At 49.3% G+C, this 21,320-nt stretch overlaps 1 protein-coding gene across 1 annotated transcript in view; it reads left to right on the forward strand.

Moving 5' to 3' along the window:
• The first annotated feature begins 930 nt into the window (after nucleotides 1-930).
• Nucleotides 931-21,320, forward strand: part of CPLX2 (complexin 2) — an 84,888-nt gene continuing 64,498 nt past the window's right edge. The window contains exons 1-2 of the mRNA XM_053907107.1: nucleotides 931-1,175; nucleotides 12,554-12,634. The gene's annotated coding sequence lies outside the window, so the exon portion shown is untranslated. The remainder of the gene's footprint in view (nucleotides 1,176-12,553; nucleotides 12,635-21,320) is intronic.

Below are 21,320 nucleotides of genomic sequence, written 5' to 3' on the forward strand. Positions count from 1 at the left end.
ATGGAATTACTAAGTCAGGAGAGAGTTGGTAGTGATGAGGTAGGAGGGTTAGACAGAGATGCTCCCACGTGAGGTTTTACAGGCTGTGATCAAAAGAGAAATGGGAGTGGGGAGAGGGAGAGAGAGATGAGATTGGGAGAAATCAAATGAACACTGAAGGAAAGGAAGTTACTTTGACCTCTGCTTCTCACGTGTGCATACATTCAGCAGACACAATTCAACATCTCTTGTATGTCAGTCATTGTGCTAGGAGCTGGAGATACAAAGAAAAATAAAATATGGAACCAGTTTTTATGAGCCTGGTAACTGAGAATATAGATGCCTAAGTAATTTAAATACAATATGATAAGAAGTCTCCTAGAGAGATGTAAAGGCTGAGGGAGATTAAGGAGGGAGTGACTGTGCCTTAGGAATCAGGGAAGTTCTCACTGAGAATGAGGACACTTTAACTTACAAATAAAGTGTAAGTAGTACGGGGGAAAATGTTCCAGCCCCAGGGAGCAGCAGATGATAAGGCACTGGGGTGAACCTGTTCAGAATAAGTGATTTTCTGTCCTTTTGGAAACAGCTGGAAAGGCAGCCTGGGTCTTCCTGGTGAAGGACCTTCAGTACCACACCAAAGAGTTTGTATTTTTTATGAATGCACTGTACATATGGAAGGCTTGGAAAGCCCTCTCTAGGACATGGTACTACAGGTACTTCAACAGAGCAAGTACAAAACCTGCCTTTGGTTAACTGGTCACAGAAATGGGGGCAGGGAAGAGAGACTTCCAAGGCAGGAAGCCCTTTGTTCTCTAAGTGACAGGACCCTATGTTCCCAAACTTCAGGGCAGAACTGACTCTATGGGGAGCTCCCCCCATGTCTCCCTCTTGATTTCACTGCTGGCGCCCTCTCTGGTCCCCGTCGCCAGCCCCCGCCTCCTATCTCAGGAAGCTTGGGTCTCCCTGGGAGCGGGTCTGCCCTTGGGGGAGGCCTCTCGGCTTTGTGCCCTGCAGCTCGGCTGACACTCGGGGCGGACCGAAGAGGGGCTGGGCGCCCCCGGTGTGCACATGTGCTAGCCCAGGCAGGAGGGAGCGCCTCCGCGGAGGAGTGCAGGAAGGGGGAAGGAGACGCGCGCCAGAATCTCGGTCCCGGGCGCCCTGGTCGGCCGCGGAGGAGCTGCAGCCTCCAACAGGTTCGTAGAACGCACGCTCGCTCTCTGCTGCTGAGCCGCCACCTCCTCCGCTGGAGCAGGTTCGCCGGAGAGACCCTAGCCATAGGCCCCGCGCCGGCGAGCTCCCTGAGGGTGGCTTCCTCCGGTCCTCTTTCCTTCTCCCGGTAGCTCTCAGCCGCCACCGGCTCTTCCGGGGAGAGGCGGAGGGAGCCACGGGCCCCTTCTCGCTTCAGCACCACCTCGGGGACAGCTCCCCTCGCCCAGCTGGGTCCTCTCCTCAGGTCAGCACTGCACCTGCCTACAACGGCCATCCGCCGGCTCCTCTCCTCGTTGGGTCCGGGTTCAGTGCCACGGCCTCCGAGGACAGTCCCTCGTCCCCGTGGACTCCGCTCCCCGCGTCAACACCGCGGTGGCAGACAGCTCTTACCGGCCGCCTGCTTCCTGGCGAGCCGCGAACAAAGCCGAGGGGCTGGGGCCTCCCTCGTTCCTTGCGGGTGGGTGGTTGCATCGATCGGGGATTTCGGCTTCCCCAGAGCAGTGTCTGGGGCGAGCTGGGGAGGGGAGCTCAGTCACAATCGCGCGTCTCTGGCTTGGGTCTGCAGTTCACCAAGGCCTGGCCGTGCAATGGCGGGTCCCAGTTGGAAGTCGGAAAGAGGGTGGAAGGAGAGACAGGCACAGAAGGGTCCAGGACTCCAGTGGGGCGGCTGGGCCTAGGCTAGAAGGGAGGAATGCACTGCCCCTTCTTCCCTCCAGACCCCCACTTCCACCCTAACTCAGGACCATGGACTTCCTTCAGAGAGCCTAACACAGATACCCGAGGCTGACAGCTGCAATCACTGACTCAGGCTGTCCCCGGAACATCCCTAGAAAGTGTGAGGCTGAGTTTCCGTGGGGGGAGGGGGCCGAGAAACCGCGGGGAAGCCTCACGAACTGGGCAGCTACTCCGCTCCCCACCTCCGGAGTGATGCCGGAGAGGAACGAAGGGGGGAAGGGAGAGACCCCAGAAGCAGCAGGTTGTGAACTAGGCTTGGCTCTGGGAGGCTGCAGGTAGTAAGAAAAGAGGTTGAAGGAGCATGAGAAGCTGGGAGGTTCCCAAACAGAGAAGCCAGTTCAGCGGGAGAAAACCAAATGTGGAAGAGGAAACCTTTTCTCTGTGAGCTGAAGCTGGGAGGGCCCTTGCCTCACGTGACCCTCTCAATCCCGGGTAGTCTCAACCAGAGACCCGGGAGTCCGGTATAGGGGGCAGAGGTGATTTGCCCAAGGTCACTTAGCAATTAAGTAGAATTGGGCCTAAAGCCCGAGCTCCCAAAATCCTGGGCCTGTTGTATAACATTCATGGGGAAGTGTTTTAAAGCCCCAGATGCCGGGAGAAGAGCAGAGTTGTTTCCATTCTGAGTCCAAATCTCAGCTCTGTCACTTACTAGCATGTGACCTTGGGAGAGTGACCTTCTGATAAGACAGGTTAATAGTACCCACTTGTGGTGAGGATTTAATGAAATACCTATATAATAAGCTTAGGGAAGTGCCTGGCACATAATAAGTACTCAAAAAATGAGCTATCCTTTCTGCTACTATTCCCTCTGTAAACATGTGCTGAAGACCTCTTATGTGCACTGGCTGTGCACTGGGGAGTCAGAGACGTGTCCTGAGGAGGACACAGACCAGCAAAGGAAGCAGAAAACAGTTGCAATGTGATGTGATAAGTGCTATACTAAGGTGAGTACACAAGGCTATATAGGATCTCAGAGGCAGGAGTGATGAGCTGTGGGGAAAGGAGAGGAAAGGTACCTCAGACACTTGGAACTGTGTGCAAAGGCCAAGAGGTGTGAGATCAGAGCCACCAGCGTGATGTCACTGCGCCAGAAAGTCCTTGTGAAATGAGAGTAGAGAGAAAAGCTGAAGCCAGTCTCCAAAGGGCCTTCTTCTGTGATGAAATATTTCAGTGATACTTTAAAAAATAGAAAGAATAGTATAATAAACCCCCACATACCCGTCATCCAGCTTCAACGGTTGACCAATTTTGTTTCATCTTTACCCACACCCACTCTCATCACACTCAGACACACACACACACACACACACACACACACACACACACACACAGAGGGAGAGAGAGACATATCTTGAAGCAAATCCAAGACATCATATCACTTAGTGCAGAAGGATTTTAACATCAACAACAACACCCTGCCATTCAAATATTGTTCTACCTTAGAAGTCTCTACCTCAAACTCTGACTTTCATTCCTCAATCTGTTCTGAACATTCCTGTCCTTAGCAGAAAGTGTTGCGAGAGATCCACCCTGAGATGATAAGTCATGTGCATTAGAGAAACTATTTCAGAAAAAAATGGAGGGTACATCAGCCCTCAACAGATTTTACAAAGCCAGAATTGTTTATCTCCACTGCCTACACTGTGGCTAGAGGCCAGTACTATTTGAAGACAATAATCAAAAGACAAATTGAGCCCATAAAGAAAAAGACAAAAGCGAGAGCTTCTCTTTCAAAGTAATCTGAACTATAAGCTTATAAGGACAGAAGGCTTGAAGTCATGGAAATCCTGGATTTGGAAATCATCAAACCCAACAGCCACTTTTTACAGATGAGGAAGACAAGGGACAGAGATAGGAAGGAGTTTGCCCAAAGCTCCACAGTGCTGAGACTGCAGCCGAGACCTTTGAACTCATAATCCAGAGTTTTTGTCAGTTCACCATTCTGCCTCGAAGACTGGGTCTTAGAGTTTCTCAGCCCCTAAAACTGGGATGCCATTTCCTTCCAGAGCTCAAAGAGGCTGGAAGGAGGAGGGAAAGTGGGGCAAGAAATGTCCTTCCTGGTTCTCAAGAGGATGACAATGTGTGGCAGTTGGTCTTTGAGATACCTTGACTCATTTCCCTTCCATATCCTTTCACAGAAAGTCTACAACGGTGGTACCTATATTCTGGCCACTGCATGCATCTCCTGTCTCTCCCCTTGGTTCTCATTAACACATTTCTGCAGTCAGACACCCAAACCTTATTTCTGCATTTTTGCTCATCCTGCCTGTCTTAACCAGATGAATATGAAGTCTCTCTTTTCCATTTGCCCCCAACTGGGCTGCACATTCCTCTTAGCGACAGACCGCCATTTCTCTGAGATATGAGTAATGTTTGGCCCAAGTCCTGACAGGACGCAGAATTCTTGTGCCTTTCTGGAGCATGAAGTCTCTCCTGTTACTGATGAAATGTGATGGATGTGACGGGTATGTGTGCTCCCATCAGGCTCTGGGCACTTCACAAGTCAGCATTTTGCTTTTCAGGGATGTCCCTGCCTGCAAAATGGGGAAGGCAGTATCTCACAAGTTTCCCTGAGTCTTAGGTGGACAATTAAGGCACATGTAAGGAGTTCTAAGCATCCCTCGTGAAGGGAAGTCAGCAGAGAATGGTCAATAAAATTGCCTTATGTCTGGGAGTATGATTGCAGGCAAGGTGATAAAGATAGTGAATTTCAGCTTATGAAATTATCCCAGCTTTTAGCCTGAGGTGAGACCAGTTCAGATATATATTATGTTATATTATGTTATGTTATATTATATTATATCATATTATATATTGCATTATATTATATTATATTATATTATATTATATTATATTATATTAATACAGGTTTTTCCACACTATCTGAAAGTTCACTTTATGTCATATCACTTTTATGGAAGACCTATATTAGTACCTGTTTTCACTAGCCAAAAGAAATTTGAAAAGGATTTCACTTTTACAAAAAGATAATTGCTTCTTTGCTTTACACCATTTGGGTTTTAAAAAGGTTTCATAAGAATGCTCTACTTTCAAATAGCAGGGGAAACCTGTATTATATTATCTGGGCCTAGGTGAATTTCAACAGATAAGCATTTATACTTCCTCCAACATTTACTCTTTGAGTGGCTACTCTGTGTCAGGCATGGTTACAGGTACTGAACAAGACACCTCAGATCCCTGCTTCCATGGGGCTTATAAACTTGCAGTAGACACAGTCATTAATAACAATTAAAAAGTAAGTGTGAAGACTTTTAAGCATACAGAAGGACAGATAGGGAAGGTCTGTCTGAAATGGCAACATGAAACTAAGGCCCAAATAATAAGAAGTCAATCACGTGAGGATATGGGGCCAAACATTCCAGGCTCAGGAAACAGCTCTGGAAGAGTCCTTAAATGTGAGCCTGGACTCTTTGGGGACAGGCAGAGGGCCAGTGTAGATGAGGGTGGAGAGGGGGCAGGGACCAGTCCATCATGCAGAGTCTTCTAAGCCATGGTCAGGATTTGGGATTTTGTTCTAAATTCAGTGGATTATCACTGGATGATTTTAAGCAGGAGGGTGATAAAAACTGCTTTTGCTTTAAAAAGATGCCTCTGGTTACTGCATTGAGGAATGGGTGATACGAGTATGCTGGGCTGGGCATCGAGCAGGCAGAGAAGGTGAGACACAGCTTCACCCCTTGAGATGCTCAGCATCCAGCAGAGGAGACAGGACATGAACCAGAATACAGAACCCTGTGGGAAGGGCGGCCATGGGGAGGGATGTGCAAGGCATTATGGGAACACAGAGCCAAGAAGAACTCATTCAGTCTGGGAGGCACTGGGCAGGGGTTTGTGGAAGTGGGCCATGGCTGTTGGATTGCACTTAGAAAAGGAGAGGGTAGGGCTGGTGCCCAGGACAGAGGAAGGCAACTTAGCAGCAACAGAGTGCCTGAAATGCGAGCCAGGCTGCCTGGGTTCAAATCCCAACCCTTCCATTCAGTAGCTTTGTGGACTTCCACAAGTTACTTACTACTCTGCGTCTCGATGTCCTCATCTTGAAAATGGAGACGATGAGAATCACAATACTAATTTCAAGGGATTTCTGTGAGGGTTAGCCAAGTTAAATTTTGGGAAGCACTCAGACAGTGCCTGGAAAGCACCTAGAAAGTGACATATGAATAAATAAAAATGGAGCACGTCCGAGAGCAGGAGCCTCTGGCGGAAAAGGTCGAGTAGGAGCCCAGCTCTGAGGGACCTTGAAGACCAGGCCAGGCATGCTCACCTTCTCTGTATGCAACAAGGAGCCATTAAAGGACTTTAAGCAGGGGATCGTGGGGAGGAGAATAAGCTAAAGCCCAAAGGCCTTGAGAGGGAAAGGGACCTATCCACAGTCACACAGCCAGTTATAGGAGGGACGCTGTCCTCGGTCTCCCTGACTGATTCAATATCATAGCAAGGGAAGGACAGTACGTATTTTGTTCCCCCGTTTCATTCTCAGGGTTAGAAGGAGGCCTCGGTAACCCACAGTAAGTGTTTGTGGAGCACACGACTAAATCAAATCATGCAGGGAAAGTCAGAAGCCTTGGATTCCCAAGAAGGTCAATGCGTTTTGGACCGTGGAGAAGCTGCTCTCAAGAAAACAGACCAAACTCCTAGAGATGTTGACCTGGGGGCCTCCAGCCCTCTGAACCCCAGGTCCTCCTGTGACCAAAGACACTGCCGCCCACGCTGCCCCAGACACCTACTCAAGCTACAACGAGCATTGCTGCATAGGTTCAGAAGTTAATCTTGGTGAAGTGCCTGGAAGATGAAAAGCGTTCCCCAGACATCCAGTGTGGTAATTGCCACTGCGGAGAAAATGCATCTCTACATTTGCAAGAGGCAGGCCTTTGTGTTCCACCAGAAAACAGCCATTAGAATTCCTGTCCCTGACTCGTCACGAAGCTGTGACAGCCTAGCGGGCAAGGAGGGTCTTGCAGTTCAAGCAGCAGATGGCAGGACACTCAGAGGAACTCGGATGCAGCTATCCATTCCTGAATGCCTGCCTGCTCCAGGCAGGGCGTGGGGCCCGGTGCATCCTGGAGAGAGCCCCAGCCCCAGCACATCCTGCCGGTGACTTTGGGCAAGTCCCATCGTTTCTCTGAGCTTCAAATTCATCACCTAAACAATGGGGATAATACCGCTGGCCCCACTGGGTCATTTTGTTTTTGATTCTGACCATGTGGGGTTCAGGTTGTAATCCCATTTCACAAATGTGGAAACTGAAGCCCAGGGTATGGCTCACCAATTCCTCAATACTCACTGAGCACCTGTGATGGGCCAGTAGCTGTTGGAGGAGCTGGAAAGACAATGAAGAATAAGACAGACAAGATAAGGTCCAGGCTGTCCCTGAGCTCACGTTCTATTCGAGAGACAGAAAGGAAGCAAGTCAACAATAAAATCATTTCACCAAGTTATATAAGTGCTAGGAAGGAAATAAGAGAGGGGGTGTGTCAAGGAGGCAGGGGCTGTTGGGGCTGTTTATATAAGGCAGGCAGGGCTTGAAGGAACAGGCATCAAAGCTGACATCTGGACAAGGAGAAGCAGCTGGCTATGGACAAGTGCAAAGGTCCTGAGGTAGGAAGAAGCCTGACAAAGGTGCATGACGGAAGTCAAGCCAGCGAGGGAGAGGGTGGTAGATATAAGAGCAGAGAGGTTGACCGGGGCCAGAGTAGGCAGGGCCTTGACGACTGGGTGAAGCAGAGGGGTGGCATCATCTAAATCGTAGTTAAGAGTCTTCTCTCCGTCTCATCACCGATACGGGGCCTGGTAGGGCAAAGCCCACATCAAAGTGACCACCTGGACCCCCTTCAGGCCTACAGTTCCTGCTGCTATCTCTAGAGCAGGTCAGCCAAAGGGCAAACAAAGTGATGGGTTCCCCTGCTGGGAAATAAATGCATCGGTCAGCTGGCTAGATGCTGGATGGGCACCGCCGTGGCTTGCAGGCGGCATCCCTAATGCTATGAGGCAGCGAGGGGAGGGAGAAGACATAAGGCCGCTGGACTAGGGGGTTAGGCGAGGGAGAGAGGCACCTGCCTCAGGTGCAAAATGTAGAAGCGTGCCAAAAAATGCAGCCGTCAAGATACATAACATGTTGTGCAGTATTTTTTTATAAACAAAATTGGAGCCAAAGAATCCATAATGAAGAAAATATTAAAATGTTTAAATGAGGACAGGATTCTAAAAGAGCCAGTTTGGGGGTAAGACAAATGGGGTGAATCAGACACGTGCAGGATCTAATCCTGACCCAGAGATGTTCGCTCAACTGCAGGAACACTTCCTGGGCCGGGGCCCTGTTCCCACCGGAAGCCAGCATCCAGAATGGGACGGCTCATGACAAACTGAAAGTAAGAAACAGTCCCTAGTAGGCGCCTCAGAGACCACACTCCATCCTGGCTATGGGGACAGAAACCCAAGCGGGGACCCACAGCCAGGAGGTGTCGCTTGGCAGGCAGCCCTGGAGCCGTGTACCCCCAAGTGGACCAAAGTTCAAACTCACCCCTTGTATGCTCTGGGACCCTGAGTGAGGCTCAGTGCCTCTCAAGCCTCATCTGCCCCATCTGTGACCCCAGGGCTAAGAAGACCTGGTCCCCAAGAGTCAATAAGGAAAGATTTGTAGCCCTCTAGCACCTGGCTACTCCAAGTGTGGTCCCTGGACCAGCAACATCAGCGTCTCCTAGGAATTTGTTAGGAAGGCGGAACCTTAGCTGCATGGCAGACCCACTGAATCAGAATTCGCATTTTAATGGGACCCCCAAGGGATTGGCAAGCATGTAAAAGCCTGAGAAGCTGGCCAATTCTTGGCACTTTGAAGATGCTCAATAAATGATGCGTTGCCCCTTTGCCCACCAAACCCCGAGTTAGATCCTGACTTCAGGCAAGAGGAAAAACCCAAGAGAGGGAGAAGAGATCCCGAGGTGGCCAACTCAGTACATTTTAAACGGTCAAGTTGTAAAGCCAGGGAGTCTGGCTGGGCTCTTATACAAAACCATTTAGGTCCTCCATTATTTATCCGATAAATGGGAAAAATAATAGCAAATACCTTATACGGTTGCTGTGAAAATAAAATGAGATAATATGAGTAAAACCTCAGCACAAAGCTCGGCACGTAGTAAGTGTTCAATAAATGCTTGCAATTGTTGCTGGTGGTGAGAGGGGTGGAGGGGGTTCAGTAAATGGTTACTGAGTACAGCCTATGTGATGAAATAGATAACATTTGTATAGCTCTTTGCCATTTATAAAGCACTTTCATCTATACCATTTCAACAGACTCTTATAACTCCCTGGGTAAGATAGCATGAAATATATTCATTTTACAGAGGAAAAAAAATCAAGGCTCAGAGAGGTAGTGATTTGGCTAAGCAAACCAGGATTTAAACCCCTAGGGTCTGAAACCAAAATCTGTGCCAGCAACAGAGCATCTAACAATAACCATGGGAAAAGGTTAAAAATGGAATAAGATAATATTAGACTCTAGAGATAGTGTTATTCAACCCCCTTATTTTACAGAAGGGAAAACCTGAGGCCCAGGGAGAGGAAGAGACTTGTCCAAGGTCACTCAGACAGAGCAACAGCCCTGGGTCAGAAGCCAGCTCACAAGGGTTCTGTCCAGAGTCCCGTCCTGTGTCCAGACCCACCTCCTGCATCTGAATGGCCAGGCTCCACCTGACGAAGCCAGTGGCACCGGCTGTGGGCGGCCCCGGCTGGTTCCCTGGGCATGTCTGCTGGACAGTAGGCATCCAGATCTGCCTTCCTTTCCAGCCTAATCAGAGGAAGGGAGTGTAGAAGCTGGTGTTGCCAAGGTGAGAGCTGTGAGGTTGCTAGGACACAATTTGGGAGCAGTCAGGTGGCAGAAGAGGGCTTTGCTGAGCCTGGGGTAAAGATGAGGACCTGTCGTCAGGACAGGCTCCTCACTGGGGCCTGGAGGAGGACCTCTAACTCCGCCGGGTAGGTCAGCCAATGGGAGAGTTGAGTCTCCAGACCTTCCACCTCTATGCACCGCCCCAGCCAGGAGGCAGAGTCTACTTCTCCCTCTACCCCAGACCTCATCAAGCACAGGTCCTGCTACCTATCCCCCCAATCCAGACCCTGCCCTCAGAAGGAGCTCCCTAGGGCACAAGCTGAGCCCTGCAGTGGCTCTCCATCACCCTCTGGGTAAAGTCCATGTCCCCCTAAAGCTCCTCATAACTGACCCCGACAACCTCCCAGCTTCATCTTTGTCCCCAAGGATCTAGATAAGTCACATTCCTCCAAGTGGGACCATGCTCTCTCCACACCTTTGCAGATGCTGTTCTTTCTGCCTGCAAAGGCTTTCCTGCTCCTCTGTCCTCTAAGCCTCAGCTTCAGACTCACCTTCTCAGGGAAGCCCTCCCTGAGGCCTCCGGGCAGTGAGGCACCTCTGACGAGCCTGCATTTCCGGGGATGTCACCTTGTGTGTTAACTATCCGCTTTCCTGTTTGTGTCCCCATTAGACTGTGGGCTTTTTACATCTCACTCCTAGAGCAAGACCCAGGTTCCAACTGTGCAAGATCAAGACTTCTCTGAGTCTCTGTGCCCTCCTCTGTGTGATGGGGATTGTGACCTTGGCCTTGCCAGGCTAATGGGAGTATTAGAGATCGTGGATGTGAAGGGCTTGGTACATCACAGATACAGCGAAAGTGCGGCCGTTGCCCTGTTGTTTATGTCAGTGCCGCCCGTGCCCAGCCCGGCGTGCTCGCTAACACGTGCACGCTCAGTGTATCCGTCACCTGCACCGGGAGAATAGTAACCGCTGTGCGAAAGGGCTCCGAGAACAGTGAAGCCCCGTTCAAGTGTACGTCATCATCATTCTGATCGTCAGCACCCTTGATTCCCACCAGCCCCTAGACCTGAGTCATCCTGACATACTCTCTGCCCAGGCATTGAACAAACGGGTTCATTCACTGCACAAAAGAGTATCTACCCTGGGCCAGGAAATGTGCCAGCTGTTTGCAACTTAGCAGTAGGTAGACATTCAATACTTAATTGTGCCACCGTTCTCTCCTGGCCTTCTTAAAGGTCGGCCTCCCCACCTGGCGTGCCTGTGGCCCTGCCTGAGGCCAGGGAGGTCACTCTTTGCTCTAAGATGCTCTGTGGGCAGTCAGGGGGCCCACTTCCCCACCTAGCCAGTCAGAAAACAGTAACATCTGCCCTGTTTCTAATCCAGTTGCTTGTTTTAAATTCAGCTCTGAGAGCCGGAGCATGCTTGTCCTTTTCCCTGCGGTGTCCCCAGCTTTTAGAACATGGCCTGACACAGCCATTCAGCCACTATTTACTCATTCATTCACTCACCCACCAGATATTTGTCAAGTCCCGCTAAGTGCCAGGCCCTGGGGAATCAGCGGGGCCCTGCCTCGCTGAGCTCCTAGTCTAGAGGTGGGATTGGGGGTGGAGGACATTGTGTAGGGAGGCAGCAATGCCCTGGAGCAGTGGAGGCCAAAGGGTTAGGTACTGTGGTCCCAGGGTGGTCCCAGAAGACGACCGGTCACGGAAAGGGGCTTGAGTGGGCTGATTGTTGGAGTCCCTGCTTTACCTATACTGTGTCTATCATCCCGGGCAAATCCTCAGTCCCCACCTCTGGAAACGACACAAGAGTCTCCCCTTTCTTGAGTCACAGCAGGACTGTGGTTACGGGAGGAAGGGAAAACAGTCGAGGAGGTGGCACCAGGTTGTACACAGGCCCCTGAAGTTGCCGAGGCTTCGGTGCCCAGCCAGGAGAGGCCCTGACTGCAGCAGGGGGCAGAGTGGGGACTGAGGGTTCTGATCTGGCTCCACAGGCTCCCCCGGTGGGAGGTGGAGCAGAATGGCCTCCCCTCTGGGTGCCTGTGTTCTCGTCTGTAAAATGGGAGAACATCAACTTCACTAGCCCTAGCTTTGTGAGAGCAGACCTAGCAAACTTGCTGAGCACCGCTCAGTCAACAAATGTCTAATGGGTGCCCACTTTCTGTCAGGACTTGTGCAAGGCTCGGGATACAGTCATGGAATGTACCCTTGAATGCTTGGTGCCTCCTAGGAGAAAGCAGAGGCAGGTAACTAAAATTTGAGGGTCTGCAATGTAATAGATATCTTCACAGATATTTTTAGTCAACACTGACAACAGTAATTACAACCAGCATTTGTACGGCATTTAATGTAGGGGGTTGTGCAGTTAGTAGCCCCATTTTATACATAAGGAAACTGAGGCTTGGGGAGACGTAATGGATTTTCCCAAAGCCAGAATTCAAACCCAAGTATGACTGACAGTAAATCCCATCCATTGACATAGTCAGAGATCACATTTAAGCCAGAAAGCAGTGTGGTCAGTGGTACCATACAAGAGTTGCCTGAACCAGTGACCAAGATGGGCAACTGATGTCAGGGGAGTAGGTGAGGTGGGGCCTGGGGTTGGGTCTGATGCCAGGTAGAGTCCCATCTTGCCCAGCCCCTTGATGAAACCCAGGGGATCAGTAGTGGCCTCAGGAGAAGCAAGAGTATGTCTTTAGTGGAGCCTGGGGTTCAGTGCCCATTCAGAAAGCCAACCACCCCAAAAGTCCTCTCCCTTTACTCCTCAACACCCTCTCTTCTCTTCCAGGGATCTGTGCAGCTCTGGCATGCTACCTGCTCTGCTCATTGACTGAAGGCCCCTACATCTCAGCTCAGCCAAGAAGCAAAGGTAAGAGTACTGTCCAGGGTCATTCCATGGATGGTGTTCAGGCCTCCCCACTCCTGGGGCCCCAGTGAAGGGGTTCATGATGACATTTCCCCTCTGTGATCACCAAGACCACTCCTAAGTAGAAAGGAGCTGAATCAACTGGGCAATATGGTGGAATGGTGCTAGCTTGCATTTTCAGAGTCGTTTACAACAGAGAAACACTTTCTTGTGCATTATCTCCTTCCATGATGCTCCCCCCAAAAAAACCTTAGGGGGTATTATCCCCAATTTACAGATAAGGAGACAGACGCACAGAGAGGGGAAAGCACTTACAGCTGGCAGGTGGCTAAGCCTGAATTCCAACCTACATTTTCTTGTCTGTTATCCCCATATGGCCTGTGCATATTGTCTGTGCTTGCTACATGCTTGATGAATGAATGAGTGAATTAATGAACTGACCAAGATCAATGGCAGGGCAGAGCAGGCTGGAATCTGGCTCTCCTGTTACCCCAGTTCCTATGTTTTTTTCTGCTAACTGTGGCTTTCTGCGTTGATGAGCTCAACACTATCCCAATCCCCACACCCCCACCCCAGGATTTCAAGCATCTCATGTGTGGTGTCCACTACCCCTCCTGCTGCAGACAGAAGGATAAAGGTGGAGTGGTTGGCCTCAGCCTCTCTGTCGGGTGGCCCCCAAGCGCGGATCACACCCAGCAGCCCTTCATCCACATCGCCTCTTCCCCACCACCCACTACCAGTAATCCAATGTGCATAGTTGTAAACTTGTTTCTTTAAATAAACAGTCTTGAGTTTCATACCAAATAGTCTTTTAAGAGGAGGAACGTCTCCAGGCCACCTCGTATTTAGCATACAGTGAGCCACATATTTGCACAGAGAGAGTGTGTGTGGATATAGAGATCGCTTGATCGCTATAGATATCGTTGCTCATCCAGATGGGAGCTATTTATGATGCTGAGTCACTCGCAATGAATGCCACTGAGGGATTCCAGGCTGGGCTCTGAGCCCCAGCATCACAGACCTCATGGCTCTCTGCCTCGTCCTCACTGTTCACAAATGAGAGAGACAGAGAGACAGAGTGGTCCCCCATCTCAGTGCAGGGACAGAAGGAGACATGTTGGCCACAGGAAAGAGAGACTTTCTCATAACCAAGTTCTATTTCAAATCATTGTCCTCCATCCAAAACACCACACCCTTACAGAGCATCGAGTCCAATTCCTTCCTTGTATAGATAGGAGAGAAAACTGAGACCCAGAGAGGGAAGGGCCTTGCCCAGGGTCACACAGCGAGTCAGTGACAGAGCTGTTCCGAGAGCTCGAAACTTCTGATTGCTGCCTGGGGCTCTTTCCCCTTTCCCAGCCACCTTCTTCAGCTTTATCTCCAATGTCTTGGCATTTCAGCCCCTCAGGAGCTTCCTGTCTTCTGAAACCTTGGAGATGTCACTGAGCACCTCTTTCCTTGAGCTCCTCCAGGAGGGGAACTAAGTCTGGTTTGGGGGTTATCCCCAATACTTACTGCAGGAACTGCACACACTGGGCACTCAATACATGTGCATTGGGTATTATATAAGACCAAACTCAGCACCAATTCCTGGGGAACCCTAGTTCTCCATTTGAAAAAGCACCCATTTATCCCCACCCTCTCTTTCTTGTCTCTAAGCCAGTTCTCTATCCAAGCAAAAATAGACTCCCTCCCACTCACCACCCACCTCTGCCCAACTCTATAATGAATCAATTTTATTAATAGGCTTTAGGATAGAAACTTGACAAAGGCTTTTTGTGAAAGTCACCCTTTATCTCCCTATATAGTTTTCTTCTCAAAGAATTCTAATAAACTGGTCAGATGAGATTTTGCTTTACATAAAATATTCATTAATCCACTCCTTCCTTCCATATGGAATATGTTTGTTTAAACATTCGGTGATCTCTATTCTTTATTATGGATTTTATCCAGTTGTTCTAAGAGACCATGGAATGACATGGAAAGCGTATGGGCCTTGGAATTAGGGCTGGGTTAAATTCCAACTGACCACATACTGGCCCTGCATCCACATGGATTGCTATAAAAATTAAATGAGATAATGTCTATAAAGTGTCCAGCACATAGTAAGGGCTCAGTGCAAGTTTGTGAATAAATGCGAGACTCAGAACCCATATGAACCATATCCTAAAGAGTAAGGGACCAACTGACTCTGCAATCTGAAATCTTAAAATCAAACAACCCCAGAAGGGTAGTTTGAGAAGTCTTGAAGAGCAGACCCCAAGAATTACACTGTTGGTTGGGATGTCTCCAGGCCAGAAAATGAAGCTTTTTCTCCTGCTCCTTGTACAAGGAGTTCCCTCAGCTCAAAGAAAAGTCAGAGTCTGGAATCTAGGAAAACAGAAAGCTCCTTGAGAATAAGCATTGTGTGCTGTTAACTGTTGGATTCTACCTCTCCCAAAACTGGAGCCTATCCATAGGGTAGTACAGATAGGCAAAGATGGATAGGCAGCTGTTGTATTCTACCTCTCCCAAAACTACCCTACCCATAGGGTAGTATGTATAGTCAAAGAGATACACAGTAAGTATGCATTGGGTTGAGTTGAGTTGAGTTGAGTTGAGCTAAGTTGACTTGGCTTTAATTGACTTGAGTTGTTTTGAGTTTGCTAATGGACCCAACTTTAGGACCTACCAAGGGAGAAGCTTCCTGGAACTCAAGCTTAGCTTAGACTGGGACCCACAGCACAGGGGAGACCCCAAGGATGATGTCCTGGGAACGTTCAGGGCCTTCCAAAGATCGAGGTATCTCAGAGATAACCAGAACCATAGATAGGACTGAGAAAAAAAGGTAGAAACCTTGGCTTGGTGGGGGGCACCACAAAGCTGAATTTCCTTTAGAAATCTTTACAATATATCAGAACTTGGACTGGATCTTCCTTTATCTTTAGAGTGACAGATTCTTCTCTTCATGGCAGAGAAGGGCCCTTTAGTGGTACCCACTTCAGTGGAAGATCTCTAGGTTGGGGGCATAGGCTGCCATGAAGGGAGAAAGCAGCCTGAGGCCAGGAGCCAGTCAGAGCTCCATATTGCAGATGCTGACACAATTGTAAATTGATCCTTCTATTGGAGTAAGGGTTTGGGGGTCTGATTAAGGTACGATTCAAAGTCCAGACTTACATCAGGCATCAGTTGATGAAGGGAACGGTGACCCAGGAATCATAATGGGGAATCAGACAAGACCTCTGGCACCAATGGGGTCCCTTCACTGGCCCCATCTCAGGCACTGTTCATCACAGGATGCAACCAGGTCCCGAAAGGAGCCAGGAACAAAGGCAACAATGAGACTCAGGTCAACAGGGGCTGCTCCAATCCTTACTGCATTTGGCTGTGTCTGTCTGTCTCCTACACTGGCTTGGGAACCCATCAAGGGGACTACATCTATTCTTCTTGTGTCATCTAAAAATCTGGGTACAGGTTAGACATCAGCGTTTGATGAATGAATAATTAGGTCAGAGTAAGCCTTACAATGCCAGTGGAAGATTTCAAGAGAGTAAGATGGAAATTTTTAAGATTTTAAAATGGCAAAGGTCCAAGAGAGAGATGCCCAGCCAGGAAAGATAACATAGACCCAGAAGTTGCCCCTCAGGAGTTTGGCTCACAGGGAAAATTGGACTAAATGAAGTCAAGAGACAGAGTGATGCCATGTGGGTCAAAATAACATTCCTCAGAGTCCTGGGCTTCTGCGACAGTTCTCAAGGGCCACTGTAGAATGGATTTGGTCAAGAGAAGTTTTTAAAAAGGAATCTCTGCACCCAACAATCCTATTTGAATAACTTTTAAAAGCTCCAATTTTATCTGTTTCATATATTGGATTTCCAAACACATTTTCATTTTTAACAGATTCATTGGATTTTTTAAAAATCTATTTGGAAAGGACTAGTGTTGAAAGAGCCTTGGCATTTGGAGTTAGACTGTCTGGATTAAAATCTCAGCCTCAAGCCTTTCCACCTATGGGACTTTAGGAAGGGACCCCTTTGAGCCTCCATATTCTTATCTATAAACCATCCTTCTAGAAATAGGTGAGAATTAACTAAGGAGCTACAGTATTCCCCAAGGGCTATACATGGGTGATTGATGGTGTACACGATGATTTTAGGTAGTAGATGGATGAACATTTATTATTTTAATAGCTCACAATTGTGCATGTTAGAAAAATATAACTGACACACCAAATTCTGTGATTTATGGAAATAATATAGCATTTCCTTTTAAAAGAAAATTCAGAGCTTTTTAAAAGGCAAATCAATTTAAAGAAAACTACAAAGTAAATGAATAGTAGTGATATGGCAGAAATCACGAAGGTGGTACAGGAATGACTGAAATGTGGGGAAAACTGAGATAATCTGTGTAAAATACCTATCCGTGTCTGTCACTCAGGAAGGGCTCTAAAGAGTTAATTCTTGTATCCTTCTCTCAATTCCCTGAGATGGCTGGACCTAGAACCAAGCTCATCCACTGGGACAAGATAGGCGCCCAAGCCTGGTCAGCCCGGAATACAGTGTATGGTGGGTACGAGTGGGCAACCATGGCCAAGTCCAGGCGGGCAGCCATGGTCAAGTCCGGATGGGCAGCTAGCCACAGGATCTCGGAGCAGGCACAGGCTGAAGAGGCAATGTTTTCCACAGAGTGGGCACCAGCCGTAGTTTCTAGCAGCTTCTAGCTGAAATTAAATAACAATGTTGTATTTTCCACATCCTCGTTTTTACCATTACCTTCCACTTATAGAATAGGATAGAGCTTTCTTGTTTTTGCGAATGATGTCATGTTCCTTTTAGGAATACGTGTATTAAAGGTTAAGAAGTGAGTGTGTTGTTATTGTTCAGCATAAAGTGAGTAATAATACAAGAGAATATATGCGTGGAAACAAGGTAAAGGTGATCATGACTGAGAGAAAAGCCAGTCTGGCAGAAGCATGGAAAGGGGTCCTGCAGCTCCAGGGCCCATGCTGAGCCCACAGACAAGATGTCTCCAGACTCATCCGCTGGCTTCAGGTCAAGCCTTGTCCTGGGGAGGCAAAGGTGGCCCCATCCTAAGGAGCCAGCTTGCTGGGCAGGTGACCTGGAGCCTCCAGACTGAGCTGGGAGTCCAGGGACCACGACAGTGGCCCAGCAGCAGTCATTATGGTCAGGGCTGCCCCCAGAGGGTGTGTCTGGAAGAAATCCCAGTCCGCTGGTTTCTGGCGAGGCTGGGGCTGCAAAGGATGACCCAGCAGCTCCAGAAGAAGGGGAGGAAGGAGCTGAGGGTAAGGAAAAGCCAAAGCTTTTCTCTGTAGCTGACTCTGTAGCCTGTGCAAGCTTGGCCTGGCATTCAGGGGAATCCAGTGTGGACCCAAACAGTCCACACCGGCCTATGAGAGGTGCTGTGCATCGGTGTTAGTAGCAAACAACAGAAACCAAATCTGCCCCAATCAAACAGAAGCAGGGGTTATCGAGAGGTTATCAGATAACATCCAGAAACAAAAGGAAGCCTGGCGATCAGGCTCAGGAAAGGACAGGAACCAAAGCAGACCAGGGGTCTGGTAGCAGGAATGAGGCCAGTTTCTTCAAGTCTCCCCTGTGGGATGCATCAGCCACAGTGTTTGTTCCTCCTTGCATCACTACGCATGATTCACAGCCCCAGGAGGGGCACTAGCTGGCATGGCTTGGGTCCTGTGTCCTCCTCTTGGCCAGCAGAGAGCATGGAGCTTGATCAGATTCCCTCCAAGACTTGAACACTGAGGAAGGGGTGATTCTCAAAAAGAAAATCAAGGTACTATTATTAAAGGAGGAGAAATGGATTCTGGCCAGAATCCCAAACCAGCAAATGTCTACCATGAGGAGCCAAGGGAGGACCAGGGGTTCCTGGATCTTCCAATGAGCTGAGGGAGGGAGAAAGTTGGATAAGGCTGTTCCTTGACCCCAGAGCTGAAAAGGATCTGCTGGGTTGAGGAAGTCTAATGAGAATTACTCACTCAGGGGCCACAAACTCACTGTCGGCAGGGCTGGCCAGAAATAAATACATGAAAGGAACTATGGTGATCTGGAATATGCCTGCCTACAGGGGCAGCCCCTGCTACAGGGGCAGCCCCTGCTGGGTCCAGCCAACTGTTGCTATACAGACTCATGGCCCCAGTGTTGATCGATATCCTGATTTTTTTTAATGTTTATTTACTTATTTTGAGAGAGAGAGAGAGCATGCATGCACCTGTTCATGAGCAGGGGAGGGGTGGAGAGAGAGAGAACCTCAAGCAGGCTTTTTGCTTGGGGCTCAATCCCACAAACCATGAGATCATAACCTGAGCTAAAATCAAGAGTCAGACGCTCAGCCAACTGAGCCACCCAGGCACCCCAATTTAAGTAAATCCCCAAATCCAGATTTTTTGTGAGACTCCTCCTTTTCAAGTATTGTTAACTACCGAAAAAAAAGTTTAAATACTGTGCTGACCAGACAATGCAAACCACCAGTTTGTGACCACTGGACTAACTTCTCTTCATCCACCTCAACGCAGCTAAGAAGTCACTTCCTCCAGGAAGCCTTCTGTGACTTGCCCCTCCCTCTGCCTTGCCACCCTCTGTTTGGATTCCCACAGACCCAATATTTCCTCCTATCACAGTAACGACACTCTGCATTATACAAACTCCTTTGCTTCCATCTGCTGCCCTTTAACTGTGCTTCCCAGAGGGTGAGGGTGCCCACCACGTCTGACATCTATGCCCAGCATAGTGCCTGACACATTCGAGGCACAGGGCACAACTGTAGGGACTGCGGTTGTCAAGATGGCTAGGTTACACAATGGTGACAAATTAATCCTGAGACCTCCATGGCTTAATACAACAAAAGTGGGCGTCTCCCTCATGCAAAGTCTGCTGTGGGCCCAGCAGGTCTCTGGGTAGCATCCTGCCAAGCGGTGACTGGGAGACCCAGGCTGGCTCCACCCTTCGGTGGCAGGGGAGGAGAGCGAGCAGAGAATTCCCACACACTCCAAACCACAGCCTACAAGTGCCTTTTGTCGGCTCCCTTCACAGAACATTGGCCAGAACTAGTCCCATGACCTGTCTCACTCCAAGAGGCACAAACCCTGGGCTGCAGGCGACAGTGCTAAGGAACCCCAGGGTCCAACAGGTAGACTCCAGCTGCTGGTGGGCAGAGGCAGCCAAGGCCCATCATTCATGGGAAGCAGCAGGACTCCACAGGTCATGTTTAACTCAAGGCATCTGGAAAATTGGGACGAGAGTGAGGAGAGAATTTCATCAGCTTGAGCTTTCCACCTCTTCTTATTTTTCCAATCAGTAAACATTAGGAAATGAAAATCAAGTTGATGGAAAAATTGAGGTCAAATGCCAATGAGCAAACCATTTAGAGTGAAATCGCCACCTGGCCCCGTGACGACCTGGGAGTGACTGCAGCTGCTCGCAGGGCCTCTCTGCTGCGATCAAAAGCCAGCGCACTCAGGGATCCTGACCCCTGCTGTCAGCCTTGCCCAGAACCTCAGCCAATGGCACCCCAACTGCAGCCCTCTAGTTTCCATTTGCATGCTGCCGGTGACAAGAAGCTCACCACCCCACCCCCACCCCCAAATCATCCCGCTCCTCTTTCAGACCACTCCCATGGTGTTTGTGGTGACAGGATCCGATGTCCCTAGGGACTAGCGTTTGAGGAAAGTGCCTGGCCCAATTCACCCCTCTGGCTGACCAATCACTGCCTTGACCCCCAGGAGCTGTCTGGGGAACCGAGTGCAGTAAGAATGAAGGAGGTGAGGCATTCAGGGTAGGGGAATATGTGTCCATTTCTGGTTCATAGAATGAAGACAGAAATCCATTACATGGGAGATAGGATCAGAACCAGAGACGTTTATCCCAGAGAAGAGAAATCTCTGAGAAACTGTCATAGGACAGTGATGGAGGTCCAGCCTGATTAAATGAGGGGGGCAACAGAGGGGCAAATAAGATCCCCAAATAAGAATGTCTTTTCCCGGGGCGCCTGGGTGGCTCAGTCGGTTAAGCAGCCGACTTCGGCTCAGGTCATGATCTCGCGGTCCATGAGTTCTATCCCCGTGTCAGGCTTTGTGCTGACAGCTCAGAGCCTGGAGCCTGCTTCAGATTCTGTGTCTCCCTCTCTCTGACCCTCCCCTGTTCATGCTCTGTCTCTCCCTGTCTCAAAAATAAATAAACGTTAAAAAAAAAAAAAAAGAATGTCTTTTCCCTCATTCATTCTGCAAACATTCACAGTTTGTCTACTGTGCCAGGCCCCATGCTGAACACTGGGAACAGAGAGACTAATCAGTCACAGGCCCTGAGCTTGGGTGAGTGGGCAGGCATGTAATAATAATATTAAATTCACATGGGGATGGCTGAGATAAAGTGCAGGATGGAGACTATGGGAGATCAGAGAAGGGGTACCTGGCCTACCTGGAGGTGGGGTGTTCAGGAAAGGATGAGGGGGCAGACAAAATGGGAAGAAAAGGATGGTGGGCCAAGGGCAAAGGCCCAGAGATGAGAAATAGCCTGGCGTGTGAGAAGACCTACCCACTGTCCTGTTGCTTAAGGCAGGAAGTGATGACAGGGAGGCCAGAGCAGGCAGCAGAGGGCCGTGAATTGCCAGGGAGCTGGGACCCTGGCCTAGGCTAGGAGAGAGCCATAGGCAGTTGGGGGGTGGGGGGGAGGTTGCAGAA

The sequence above is a fragment of the Panthera pardus genome, unplaced genomic scaffold (genome assembly GCF_024362965.1).
Source record: "Panthera pardus isolate Hobbes unplaced genomic scaffold, ASM2436296v1 HiC_scaffold_2, whole genome shotgun sequence".
In the NCBI taxonomy this organism is placed as follows: domain Eukaryota; kingdom Metazoa; phylum Chordata; class Mammalia; order Carnivora; family Felidae; genus Panthera; species Panthera pardus.